The following is an 11,613-nucleotide window of genomic DNA, read 5'->3' on the forward strand; positions in this document are numbered from 1 at the left end:
GTCCCCCGTATCCGTTCTAGCTTGGGGGAGGCTAGCAAGTCTAGTAAGTTTTCTTTGTTTTGCACTTTAGTTTATTTCTTGCAACCCATTAAATATGACCTCTTGTCCTTCTTATTTATGTGCTTTGCGCCATTTTATGGTTTAGTTGGGTAATTTGATTCTTGGCACATGAGGACAATGTTATGTTTAGCTTGGGGGGGAGATTGCATTCGCATATTAGTTAGTTTGTATTTAGTTAGTATATATTTAGTGAGAATTTTTGAAAAATTTGTGTGAATTTTTGCTTCTAATTCTTTGCTTGTCCTACTTATGCCCTCTTGCATATCCTAATGATTGCTTAAGCTAATGATTTATTCTTATTTGATGGATTTTGCATACATGGGGATGTCTTAACATAGTAGGTAGGAGATGGAAAATGAACCGAATAGGCTTGATCTTGACTATTGGCAAGCTACAAATTGGTAAGGTAGAGCCTCCTTAGACTGACACATCCATATCCAGTCTCTCTTAGGTGAGTATAGGTGTCTCTTTATGATGTGTGTTTCATCAAAACGCACAAGTATGGTTCTCATGTCATCTCTTTATAAGCATGCATTCATTTGTTATAGCATTTTGGAGCCATTCGCATGATTAATTTTGCCTTTTTGACCCCTTCACAAAATTGATCCCTAGCTACATATACAAAATTGCTTACCTTGTTGAGCTAGTAGCTTTAATTAGTTGTGTTTGGGTACTCATTTGGGATTTGTTTTATTTTGAAACATCAATGTGAGCTTGGTCTTAATGCTCTTGAAGAAGAAATAAGAAAAAGAGGAAACAATGAAAGAGAAAAAAAATGGAAAAAAATAAAAAAATGAAGAATTGAAATGAAAAAAAATGAAAGAAAAAGAAATGAAAAAAAAAGAGAAGTATGAATTGAAAGGAAAAAGAGAAGAAGAAGTTGATGTGAGAAACTCTCATGCATTATTTATATATTTTGGAAAGTTTACTTATGATTCAAATTGCAAATTAGGTTAGTTTTGGGATTGAGCATCCTTGCATTTGATTGTTGCTAGCTTGACATTAGCTCCACAATCCATAATTCATTTGTTCCCCCTTCTTATACATTACATATTGCCTTCTTCCTACCCATTGGGCTTCTTTATAATGCTTGCATTTGATTGTTTCGTCTTACTTGTTTTTATTGTTTACCATATTAGATTGCGGGCACATTATTATAAGTCGAGGATAGTTGAGTGTTTATTCACAAAATTTTCCTTTCACATATAAAAGAATTTGAGTGCACCGTGAGAGTCCATAAGTCGAAAGATCATGCAAGAGCTTAAAGGTTCATTTTAAGTATTCCATGCTACACCGTCATGTAAATCTCATCCATGTTCTTACTTTATTCCCTTGCCCATGTTATTTCGGGTTTTTAAATCATTATGCTTAGCTTGTTTGGGATATTGCAATTGATGGGATATGGTTTCTTGCTTGGGGAAAAGCAAGGGTTTAGCTTGTGGGAGTTTGATAAGTGCATAATTTACATACTTTTACTCCTTAGATCAGCTCTATTTTATATGTATTATGCACAACCTTTAGTGTTTATGAGCTAATATTTGCTTTCTAGTTCCATTTGTATGTTTTCTCATGTTTTATAGGAAAATGAGCTAAAATGAGCCCAATTCTACTCAAGTACAAATACTAGAAGTATGAGCTAAGCTAAAGAAGAGACGATGGACCAACATGGAAGATGTTCATGGACTTGCATGGATAAAATGATGGATTAATTTGAAGAATTACAAATGTAAAGTCAAGCCCATAATTCACAAGTCAACAAATGCCTAGGATGCTAAAGTCACATAGAGATCCTTTCTAAGATGCCAAACATTGTATTCAACCGGGTGATTAAAGGAGCATTAAGGCCTTACTTAGGATTCCTTGAGCACTAAACCAAGAATTGAAGAGAAAATTAAGAGTGTGTTTAGGATGCCATTTTGGATTCCTCTATAAATTTTACTCCCTTATTTCCTATATTAGGGGTGCTAATCACACACCTTTACACACCACATACACAATTTCTCATAATTCTCTCTAAGTTTAGTAGTTAGATTAGTTTAGTTATTAGCTTAGCGTAGTTTAGATTTACTTTATGTTCAAAACATTTCAATACAATTTCCATTCAAGTTTTATTCCAAAGTTTTATTTCAAGTTATTTCATTACAAACATTGTTCTTACATTTCTAGTTCATTTCCATATTGCAAGGTAATTTCTATTTACATTTCCATTATGTTTATCATTTTAATTATCATTAGTGTAGTTTACATTTTCATCATGTTTGAGTAGTTACATTTGTCTAGGGAATAAAGGAAGCCATGCATGATTAAGTAATATGTAAATGTCAAAATAAGGATAAGATAATATTGTATAATTGTTTCTATCACATGTTTGCACCATAATGTTTAATCTATGTTTAAAGGCCTTATTCATCGATTAAGTTTGTTCATCGTAAGGTGGGTGTCTTTAAGCCTAAACATTTATCGTAAAATCAACTTCCTAACTCGATAAGAGCATTTACATAATTTGCATGTGTGACCCGACCTCCCTAGACATTTTCTTTTTTATTGTTTTATCATTACATCAAACCAAACCAATCAACCTACCGTTAATCTACCAAGGTAAAATTCAATCCATAACAATTAATTAATAACTCCCGTCTCCTTTGGGTTCGACCCCTAAGTACTACATTCATTTGTTGTCTAGGGTATAAATATTATCTTTGCATGGGTGTGCGATAGCCTATCAGGGTGTCATGGGTTCATAGGGGGTTTATGGGATTTGATCATACAAACATGTTTTCTACTAGATGCAAGCACTTATTGTTGTGATGGGATCGAGTTAGTGTATATCTTACAATCCCTAAGAAGATTTGGGTCTCGGAGCCGAATAGATTAGATTGTACAACACCTACCAGTCAACTTAATCCTTCCTATCCAACTATATGCATGTTCTAATGAGACTCGAGTTGGTTTATGTCTTACAAGTCTCATTGAAAAGGTAAGTGATGGGTGAAAAATACAAGGATTCATAGGCTCGCATTTCATCAAACATAACATGTGCATAAGTTGGAATCACAACAAGAAAGCAAATTAATTATGAAAACATATTAGATTAAGCATGAATCAATCCCCATGTTGGTTTCCCCTAATTCCCTATTAACCCTAGTTAAGGAAACTACTCACTCATTATCAAGTTTAACATGCTAACAAGGTTGTCAATCATACTAGCAAGGCAAAACATGATGAACAAATGAAGATGATTAACAATAATTAAAAAGGATTAAGGGAGAATTATACCTATAAAGATGATTCCAAATAGCAAAGCAAAGAATAATAGAAGTACTTGATGATTGATGGAAGGTTGTCAATCCTCCAAATTTAAACCCAAATAATCTTCTAATTACCCAAAATAATTGATGAACAATAGAAAAATTAAGGAAAGAGATTTGTATTAATACTAGATTAAAAGTTGATTATAAGATTAAGAGAGTATTAAGATGAGATTAAGAGAGTATTAAGATGACATTAAGATGACATTCTAATCTAAGTAGTACAATGGGGTATTTATACTAAATATTAGGTACAAAAATTAAGGTTACTAAGGGCTTAAATGACTATTAAGACCCTTAAGAAAAGTTGAGGAAGTTCTCCACTCCAAGGAGATGCGCATCTCCATTTTGCTAGTCTCGTGAGGATATGCTCATCCCGAGCGTCTAGGAAAGTGGCACGGTGGAGTCTGCCAGGAGATCCGAGCGGATCAGGGGAGAGACGCTCGGATTGCTTGGCTTCAAGACGAGCATCTTGGTATCGGGACGCTCGGATTGCTGGGCAGGGAGACGCTCGGCTTGGCTGCAATCCACTCGGATTGTGAGTCAGTCACTTCTCTTTTCTTCTTTCCTCAACAATCCTCGGGGATCTTGTTGAGGATGCAAGGATCCTTTCATCATTTCCCAATCTACTTTATTATCTACATAGGCCTTCTAGTATCGTCTTCCCTTTGATGTTTGGTCATTAAATGCGATCAATTTAGCTTCATTTTGCCATGAAAATGCAAGGTTTGCACTCCTCTCCTACCAAGGAAACAAAACCTCAAAGAATATGCAAAATGGGAAACTAAAGATAGTAAATGACCCAATTATGCACTATAAAGCATAGGAACGGGGCTAATTCGGGGACTAAATGTGCTCAAATATGAGTCACATCATTAAGGTAATTTATCTGCGACTCATTGGGATCACTTTATTAGTAATCACTTAATAAGTAATGAAATATGCTTACGTTACTCGATACAATTTATTTTATGAAGACTAAGAGTAAGCAGAACCTAGAGAACATTTCAAAGAAAGAGAGCGTCTTTCATGGCTCCAGAGGTGGTCTTTCATTACCGATGACTAATTCCCCCAAAGTTAAGGTTTAAAGAATAGAAGAGGAGAGATCTTTACTTACTAGGTGAAGGGGATGAAGAGGAAGGTGGTAGATCTTCTAGTCCAAGCTTGAATCCCAAGTAGAAGGTGTTTGTGAGGGTTTTAGAGAGAGAGGAGAGGGTTTGGAGAGATAAGGAGGAAGGGGGAAATGATTTTAGAGTTATGGGAGAAAGGGGATTAATTCCGTGTTCTGAAAATAGCGGCACTCGACCGAGTGCCGAAACTCGGTCGAGTGGACTCACTCGTCCGAGTAGCACTCCACTCGGTCGAGTGAACTTACACACTCGAGTGGACTCACTCGTTCGAGTTTACCCTTTACTCGGCCGAGTAGACCCACTCGGTCCGCTGAAACACAAATCGGTCTAGGCTCGGTCCTTTCGAGTGCTCTCTTATCGGTCTAAACCTCCTCTCACGCTTTCCATGGTCTAAGTACGGGTCCCACAAAGGCTGGGTATTACAGTGTGAATGGCCTTCTTGAATATCAAACGTTCACATGATTTCTTAATTTCTGGAGAATGGTTAGAAGCCTCAGTTTGTCTCTTAGCGATAGTATGATCCCACTTACCGAATAAAGAAACTGGATCCTTAAATGGGATATACACTCATTTTTTATTCTTAACAGTGGATCCATCCTTTGATTTCTTTTTTTTTTTTTTTTTTTTTTTTGGGGGGGGGGGGAGGGTCCTTCTCGATCAAAAGATTCCACTTCCTTTTCAACACATTCCACCTCATTTTGAAGAAGGCTATATGTCGATACCCAGTATCTATCATGTCTCCAACAAACATCCGATGATTATCGGACTACAACATGCTTATGAATCGCAGCGTTTGTTCGACTACTTTCTACAACTATGCGTCGGAATACTTAAAATGAATTCGAAAATAAAACTTTTCAAAAGTACCTGGAGTGTTTAACACATGACGACGGAGTCATAATGACACTAACTAGAGTCAAAACTGACACCGGACCAAAAACCGACTCAAAATTCAAATCCCGACTTCAACAACGAGTCAAACCGAGTCAAAATTCAAATCCCGACTTTTCAAGACTTCCATGTTAAGTATTTCCCGGAATGCTTCATGTTCAAGTACAAATAATGTCATCCTAAACATAGGATAAAACAATTCATGATTACAATTGTGTGATAGTGACAAGACACCTCAAAGACGCGCGAAATGGCTCGCGCCTCTTCGAGCATCCCATGCGGCCACGCCGCTCAAAACGCACAGAACCACCCATTTCTCTATAAATACCCCTAAAATGCCACCATTTTAGAGTTACACGAGTGTCCGCTCCCTCATTTCTCCTTTAAAATTCTAGACTGGACTTCTCAAGTCACAAACCGACACTTGTTTCCGACTTACCGATCGAAAACACAAGCCTTACACATTGTTTGGTACCTTCATCGTGCATTAAATCACTTGACCGACCATATCGACCAACTACACCATCACTAAACTTAAAACACTCTTTTACATTGCTAAAACGGTTTTCAAACCGAGTTTTCCGAACAAACAAGTTGATACACTTTTGTCGATTTGTCGTCTCAAGCCTAGCATGTAAGTATGAGGGTGTAAAAATCCTCTTCTAATATGGCTTTCATTTGTTTCATGACTATAACATGCTAAAACATGCATAACATGGTCCAAATATGGGATAAATGAGCCAAAACCACATTTTTGGCCGAGACAGGGGCTGCTTGTATAGCAGAGAGGCTCGCGCCTCAAGCCCCTCTCAGGGCTTAATCCAGCCGTGTTTGGTCTCTTCTTCCCTTTATTTTCATTTCATATTTTTAATCGGTTTTTGTCATTTCAAATGCTTCAAATCATTTTTATGATAAAATTTTAACCATAAAACATTTTTCACCCTTGGTTCCTAATACCATACTGGTTTAATCCGTGTTTCGGTGATAATATTTGGTTAATTACATTTTAAAAGGTGTTTTAAAACCTTTTATTTCATTTCTTTACATTTTCAAAACAAATGCATTAGTCATAAATACAAAATCATCCTTGGTTCTACATACCATGTCGGATTTTAACCCGAGTACGATGATGAACATTGACTAATTACAAACAAATGAACTTAAAACAATTAGTTCATAATAATTTTCAAAACTATCCATGTCAAGCTTGCAAAACCGAACCCGACATCGAATATTGTCAAAATAATGACGATTATTCAAGTCTCGTTCTTCACATCGACACAAAAACGGTCTAAACGACCTTTTCAAATCGAGACGGGTTCAAACACCCTATTTTCAATCCATTTTACAAATCCTTTTAATGGTCAGAAGACGTCCTACAATCGTCTCTTAACCCGCGCCTAAACAGGCCACCCATTTTCTTATTTTCAAATCAGGACGGGCTTGTTTGCATCGCCGGATGGCTCGCGCCTATATATGCTGCCGGATGCAGACCCTATTTTCTTCGAGCACTTGTCTAGGACGATCCCGACTTTGGTTAACCTGAATACAGGACGAATCAGATGACTAATCTGCCCATTTTACATCATATTTGCAAAACGCCGTACTAAGATAAATGGATCACGTTATGCACCATAAACCTAACTCGTTAAATGGATGTTTAATATCCGTCTTGCATGCAAATCAACATTAAATCCAACTCGACATCAAATACTTGATACTTGGATTAAACAACCGACATAGAAAGCTCACATGTTAGGTTCAAACTTGTGGATGCGCATTCATGCATTTACCCGTTTTATCAACTTTTGCATTTAACCAACCAAGATCGATCAGTAGAGGCCGCTGCGGGATTGGGTGTCCGATTAAAGGGCTTCCCAATACGTACCTTTACCTCTTACTCAGAAACTTTGGATAGTAGACGACCTTATCCAGGCCGTACGAGAGTCATTCTAGAGATAGGATACTAAAGAGGGACGATTCCTTATCTTTAGTACCTATGTCATACACCGCTTTTTGCCTTTGTTGACCTAGGTATAAAGTGGATTCGAACGGGTTCTAAGCATCCTAAAAATGCTTGGTGGCGAATCCGAACATCTTTTGCATCGTTTCGAGACCCTTGCCGAGACGAAACCGACCGATCTAAAACGATCCGATCGAAAGCATTTTTACGCCGCCGAGCGTGGCTTTCAAAAGACCGCTGCATGTCCACAGATTAGCTTGGCATGCAGGTGGCCCGTGACTACAGATCGGTAGGCAGCCCTCGTCTGCAGACCGACATGTGGCCCATGTCCACAGATTGGCGACTCCGCTGGGGAAAACTAGGACACTTGTGTTTTTGTGATCCCTAGATGGTGAGACTCGAACGAGGACTTGGTTGAAATGCATTAATTGATATTATGGTCATAGTCGGGTTCCTTTTCCGGACCCACAACCTAACCCTTTTCGACCAATTGGCTCGTCTTATTGGCGTGAGTTATCTCATCCCCGCGTTTTGAATCCTGATTGAGTCAAGCATACCGTTGACGTTACACATTTTTGTTTTGTCAAAGAGCTTTCATCACCTTCAAGCACGAGGCTAGGGCGCCCTCCTCACACATTTTGTTTGGATTGGTATCCCTCTCGAAAATCGAGGTTTGATTGCTTGTGTGTAACCCACCCTTTTAAGCCAAAACCCGTGTCAGCATTATGCATAATACAATGAAACTGCGAGTGCTTATATGTTATGTGATCATAAGTCCTTCCGTATCATTTCAAACTTTCAAAAAACCTTTTTACACCGTTATAATGGCCATTTTAAACCTCGATCTTTCGATGACCGTTGCATTTCAAACAACACGTCTATTTAGGCCGTCGTAATGACAATTTTCAAACTCGGTTTTCTATAACCATTTCAACACGCCTTTCTAGGCCGTCCTAATGAAATTTTAAAACCCGGTTTCTTACAAACATTTCAACACGCCTTTCTAGGCCATCCTAATGACGATTCTCAAACCCGGTTTCTTACAACCATTTGAAAAACACCTTTTTTACGTCGTTATAATCGCCGCGTCAAGACACGAATTTTAACCCGTCTCGCGCCGACACAATGGCTCTTTCAAAACCCAAGAAAGACATACACCCCTTTTTCAAAATATTTTCGAATCCCGAGGACCATACACCGTCCCCGAGACCTTTTCAAACATTTCAAAACTCGATTTTCAAAACATACAATTTTGAATTTCAAAAACCGTCTTTGGAAACAGTACATTGTTTTTAGAGCCAACTCAAACTCAAACCGTCTTTTGAAAACAAACTTAAGACAACTCTTCAACTGACCGACTTTCAGAGTTTCCTATTATTCGGAAGCCATCCATAAGGCGACAAACAAATCTTTTAAAAATCTCTATTTTCGAAAACTTCAGTCCACCATTCTAATTTCGCCTCGTGTCTATCGAGTCGAAGCAAGCGTACTTATGGGTTTTTACTTATGAGTTGTCTCACCTCGAGACTCGTTCAAGGCATCACGCCACTACGTTAGACGTGAGTTAAAGCCCGGTAAACACTGTCACGTTATAAATCGAGTCAGCACCGTGGCAACACACACGGTCGCCCTCGTCTTGTTGAGTCTGATCTTTTTTTTCCGTCCTTTGTGTTGTCTGCGTTTAGTCATTAAACCGTGTCTGATTGAGATGTAATATGAGCCTTTTTTCTAGCTCGGAATCATGGCGCCGTCCTCAGCTTCGTCCAACAACAACAATAACAACAGAGATGTTACAACTGCTCAACTAGCCAGCCTACTCACCGCTCTTATGGTCACCCTGGACCGTGTCGAGACCCGTATCGATACTCTGGAAAACAAGGAAATCGGAGAACACTACACTTCGCCCGCGTCAGGGTTATTTCCCGGGTTTGCCGCTCAATCCATTGAAGGACCCACTGCCTCCCTTGAAACAGGCTAAGGTCCCCAACATTCCCCTTGGGCTGGGGTATGAACCTACTGACAAATATATCCAGGAGATGAACCTCCTAGTCCGAAAACGCAAGAAGCACAGAGTCATCCTCCGTCCCTACTATCTGACTCTCAACGGATACTTTGTCCCCGAGGGAGAGTCCGAGCCCTACCACGGCTTTCCAGAGCCAATCTATGACTCTGTGGCCAGGGCTAGGTACCCGGGAGTGGAAGTCTTCCAGGACTGCTACTTTATCCCCGACAACATCAAAGCTGCATCAACTGAGTCCAAACCGTCACCATGCCTTGACGGACAAGCTGTCACACTCCTATTCGGGGAAGATAACTTCAAACACCTCGACTATGAGGACATTCAACATCGCCCTAAAAGACAACCAATTTGATCTAACCGCCTTGATCTCCGATACTGACCCGAAGAAAGCTACCCAAGGCTGGAGGAAAACTATCAAATGGACCGATCGCCAAGGCCGCATTCTCAAGATAACAACTGGAGAAGGCCCTATGTTCAACGAGGGAGGTGAAGAAGGATCTGAGTCTGAGTCTGAGTCGGAGTCGGAGTCAGAGTCTGTCATAGCTCCTAACGCTCCTAATGTCCCAGTCAAGGTCCCCTTCCCACTGTTTTATCACAAAGTCGTGGCTGATTCAGAGGTTGAGTCTACTAGGGTCACCCCCACTCCCATGAAAGGTGACAACCTGGAGCCTGTTCCAGGGGCCACTTCCTCTGTCGTGTCGCATCTGACTGACCACGAGATGTCTGTCCTTTCCGAGCTTTTCGCTCGTGTCAACTTAATGAACGCTAAGTTTGCTTATGACTCGTCTCAATTTAACTGCAATGCAATTCTGAATGATTATGAGGAATTTGACTTGAGTGACTACCCACCTCACTTGGCCAAAGAACTTGACAAGCGGGAAACCAGAACCCCCATCATTGAGGAAACCGAGCCTATTAACGTAGGAACCGACAATACACCTCAAGAACTTAGGATAGGGACAACCCTGGACCCCTCGGAAAGACAGAAGTTCATTGACCTCCTCCACGAATACAATGACGTATTCGCCTGGTCTTACAGAGACATGTCTGGGATAGACAGAGAAATTGCAGAGCACCGAATACCCATTAAACCCGGAGCTAAACCCATGAAGCAGAAGCTACGCCGGATGCGTCCTGAATGGGCCCTAAAAATCAAGGAAGAAGTGGACAAACAGTTCAAGGCTGGGTTCATCAAAGTGTCTGAATACTCGGATTGGGTGGCCAACATTGTGCCGGTACCAAAGAAAGACGGAAGAATTCGGGTTTGCGTCGACTTCAGGGATCTGAACAAGGCAAGTCCAAAAGACGACTTCCCCTTGCCACATGTTGACATTCTGGTGGACAACACTGCCGAACATGCTCTCCTATCATTCATGGACGGGTATGCCGGGTACAACCATATTAAAATGGTTGAGGAAGACATGCACAAAACCGCGTTCACTACACAGTGGGGTACATATTGCTACACGGTCATGCCTTTCGGCCTCATCAACGCCGGAGCAACCTATCAAACAACCGCTACCACTCTCCTATATGATATGATGCACAAGGAGGTAGAGGTATACGTCGATGACATGATCATCAAATCAAAAGAACGGGACGGCCACATCAGTGCCCTCCGGAAATTCTTCGCTCGTCTGCGGAAATATAACATGAGACTAAATCCTCAGAAGTGTGCATTCGGGGTCACCTCCGGAAAACTCTTGGGACATGTCGTCAGCAAAAGAGGCATTGAGATTGATCCAACCAAAATCAAAGCCCTTCAACAAATGCCTCGGCCTAGGAACGAGAAGGAGATTCGGGGATTTCTCGGTCAGGTTCAATACATCAGCCGGTTCATTGCCAAGTTCACTATGATCTGTGAACCGATATTCAAGAAGCTTCGCGCCTCCGATCACACCGATTGGGACGACGACTGTCAGAAAGCCTTCGACAGGATAAAGGAAATCCTATCCAAACCTCCTGTCCTCATGCCACCTCAACCGGGGATTCCTCTATCCCTATACCTGACTGTTACCAACACAGCCATGGGAGCAATGCTAGCGCAAACAGTTGGCAACGAAGAGCGAGCCATCTACTACATCAGCAAAAAGTTCATTGAGTACGAGACGAGGTATACCCAACTGGAAAAGACATGCCTTGCCCTAGTATGGTCAACAAAAAAGCTGCGGCATTACATGCTCAGCTACTCGGTCCACATCTACTCCAAGATGGACCCGGTTAAATACATCTTCGAAAAAC

Source organism: Silene latifolia, chromosome 6, assembly GCF_048544455.1.
Source record: "Silene latifolia isolate original U9 population chromosome 6, ASM4854445v1, whole genome shotgun sequence".
Taxonomy (NCBI): Eukaryota; Viridiplantae; Streptophyta; class Magnoliopsida; order Caryophyllales; family Caryophyllaceae; genus Silene; species Silene latifolia.